Genomic DNA, 3901 nt, shown 5'->3' on the forward strand with positions numbered 1-3901 from the left:
ACTACTAACTACAACATGACCTAGAGAGATACATTTTTTTTCTTTTAAAGCATGTTCTTTGTAGAGAACCTCCTACACGGAAAAGTCATAGAACTTTCACAACACAGCCAAAACTTGCCTAACTTTCAATAAACGTACAAAAATCTTCGACTTTATATTGTTGAAAAAAAAACGCACTTGTTCCAGCTATAATATTTAGTGTAATTTCCTATATTTTTGTACAGACCTCTCCTTTTCCAGGATTGAGTTTAAAATTGTCTAAAAATGGCCATTGACAACATAGCCTCTTAAATCATGACACTATTCTGTTTTTGCTTTGATTTTTCTTTTTAGACATGCGTAATTCAGAGTGTCTAATTCAATCTAAAGTAAAGTGGTAAACGAATATGAAGAGGATGTACACGCCTGATACTCCTCGACCCCTCTCATACATGTATCCGTTGTCATCATGAAAATCTATGATCCAGGGATCTATATGGAAGTCTGTTAAGACAAATCAAAACATTTACTACAGTTATTAAAAGTTTTTATTAATAATGGTATATTGCTAGAAAAATCATATTTCGTATTTTTACGAGCATTTGTTTAGTAGCTTGTTGGCCACCCTATTGATCTCCTCCTTATATTATTTTTTTTTTAGAAGGAAAGGAGCATTTTGTTCTGTTTGGCCTTGGTGAATCCAGGTCTACCTCTCACAGCTTCTAGCCACCGCTGGATTCATTGATTGTTGTGTTACGCTGAGTCGGCAATATTTCAGCCTTTTTTCGGCGGTAAAAATTTATGTTCTATTACTGGTTTTGAAAGTTTAGGGGTTTCTGGCGGCTCCTAGTGAGCTTACTCTTTTTCGAAAACCAGAGAAACGATCTTTTGCGTGCTAATGGTGTTATTATCCTTGACACGGGGCACCATTTAAAAGTCCCATCTGACTTCTAGTCACCGATTCAAGATTTGCAGAACCTCCTCCTCTATGAATTGATTTTTTTTTCAAAATAACGAATAGGTAATTACATATTAATGTTGAAGAAATGATTTTACCTGAAATTTTGGATCATTTCACGATTTATATGGAGCGACATAAAGATTTCTTGTATTGATTCCTTCAATAATTTCCCTAGCTGCTAATCTGTAGCTTGCTGGTCTGAAAAAAAAAATTTGGGATGGACGACCAGACTCCGGTCTGCCAGTATATATTTTTTTCCGGAGAGCTACAGTTCTACTGCTTTTGCATTTAGGCAGTCAAAAAATCTGTCCACCAGCTTTAAAAGCTTGGCGGTTTCTGACATGTACGTGGAAAAAGGCTCTCATCACCTTACATCATAGAATTGTTCAACACTTAAGAAAAATACAGGTAATACATGTAGATCAAGGAGACATAAAATTATTGTAACTCTTACTTAAGCACTATTTTATTGAATAATCTATTAGATAGGGCAGGAGGTATTGCCTATATAACCCCCTCTCCATAAATTACACGATTTTTTTTAAATTTTTTTTAAACAAAATGAAAATAAAAATTCTTTGTGTTCCTATTAAACTATTACCTGAATGGCAAGTTTAACAGATATTGGTGAAGACAGCGTCAAAAACTACAAATAGACACAGGTCAACTTCGTTCTGTACAACTGTCTCCCCATTTAATCATTATATAACTGTCAGATGAAACCACAGAATGTTTATGCTGTTATTCTGTAAAATGAATTTTTACGGTCACAAGACTATATAATATGCTCTTAAAGATAAATTTGGTAGACGCCATAACATCCAAAGGACGATTTGATTGAAAGAAATAATTAATTGATTGTATGTTGTTGTAATGCTCACAGATAGCAGTAATAGAGCTGCAGATGTTTTACCTATACTCGGCACTCAGGGCCATTGAGGGATTTTCTTCGTGCCAGCACCTACTGCGACACGGGACCTCGGTTTATACGGTCTCATCCGAAGGACTGATTTCCACGTCCCACAGTGAGATTCGAACCCGCGACGTAAGGATCAACTCCTTGCTCTGCGACTCGGTTACCTATTAAAGAGTAATAAATACATTAACTGATTCTAAAATTACCATCGTGAACGGTTAGTTAAATTACTGCTTCATCCCCCGTGGTTTTCCTTACTTGGAATAAAAACAAACCAACTAAACTACATGTGTATATCACACTTTATTTATATACTGCCTTGATATACGTATAATTAATCATTACTAAGTCATTTGTCAAAAATTCTAATTAAAAGAGTAAAGTGACTAAAATATCATCAAAAATTTACTCAAAATGAACAAATTTACTTTAAATCAATTTAAAAAAGATTTCTCAATCAAAAACTATCCAAATTTCTCTGAATTTCAGTCAAATTAAAAATCAATACATTTTAAAAAAATATTCTTACTCAATAATCACGGAAATAATTACAGTTAAATCACTGCATAAATCATTATCCCTAACATTTAAATAAATAAAGACCTAATCCTAAACAAATAAATAAATGAAAAATAAAAGTTAAGCAAAAAAAATTTGAACGACAAAACGTACCAACTACTCTCTTAAAACCGATGGAAAAATTGACCATCAGACGTCAAACCTCTGTATTTATACACAAATACCAAGCTGGTACTGCCTGTTTTAACTTCAAAAGAGGATTCTCTTAGATGTCTATTGTCAAAACAAAGTACAAGAATAGGCTTCATTCCACTACAGTGACACTACTGATGACAGTAGATCTCATTTGGCAGAACATAGCTCCTTTTCATCCTTGTCCTGCCATAATTATTGGAAACAGAAAGTATCAAGACCACCCTTTTTTAAAGCACAGGAGAGGTTACAAGTCCAGTAGGTTTGTTTGTTGTTTAACGTCCCTGTCGAGAATTTTCCACTCATATGGCGACGCCAACACTTGCCGGTGGAGAGCTACAAATGTTGACCTATACTCAGCACTTAGGGCCATTGAGCAGTGAGGGGTCTTTTTCGTGCCAGCACCCAATGCGACATGGGGCCTCGTTTCATACGGTCTCATCCGAAGGACCGGTCTCACGTACCGCAGTGGGATTCGAACCTGCGACGTAACAGATCAACTCTTTGCTCTGCGACTCGGAGCAAGTCCAGTAGGTTTATGTATTGTAGGATAGATTTTTCAGTATTGAATTTCACAATCACCGGCATAAGCATTGATAAATCATTTTTTTTTGTTTAAATTTTTATCTAAACTTTTCTTTCCAGGGTATGACAATGTTCAGAACTGCAGAAAAAGATAGAGAGTGAAGACACTTGAAAATAAAAGTAATAAACATAAATCATCTGATTATTCATCAGATTGAATTGTTGAAGAGTGACTGAGCTTCGGACAATAATTGTATAGGTTTAGACCAAGAATACCCCGCAGTACGACCGTTCACGGTAGCTCAGTCGGTAGAGCGCTCGCACCGTGACCGGGAGTTCGAATCTTGGCCGCGACTGATCTAAGTCGTTAAAATATGGGTAGCAACTATTCCTTCGCTATGCGCTCAGCACTTTGAAGTGAAAGATGTGGGTCCTTCAGATGTGACCTTTAAAGCCGAGGCCCCATGTCACGGCAGGCGTTGGCACGATAAAGATTCCTCACTGCTCAATGGCCCCGAGTGCCGAGTAAAGGTCAAAATTTGAAGCCCTTCATCGGTATATGGTAACGTCTCTGTATGAGTGAAAAATTCTCGAATGGAACGTAAAACAACAATCAATCAATCAATCAATATCCCGCAGTACGAATAAGGTATAAATTTTAAATGGTGCAAAGTGAAATGTGAAGAAAAACGAACAGGAATCATTTTCAAAAGCCCTTTTAAACCATGCAAGTGACAAGCAAAGCGGTTTACAGTTCAAATGCAGGTCTAATGATGAAAACTTGAATTTTATCAGGGTGTTAACAAACA

Source organism: Saccostrea echinata, unplaced genomic scaffold (genome assembly GCF_033153115.1).
Source record: "Saccostrea echinata isolate AGI-Se365-2 ecotype Australia unplaced genomic scaffold, CSIRO_AGI_Sech_v1 ptg000002l, whole genome shotgun sequence".
NCBI classification, from domain to species: domain Eukaryota; kingdom Metazoa; phylum Mollusca; class Bivalvia; order Ostreida; family Ostreidae; genus Saccostrea; species Saccostrea echinata.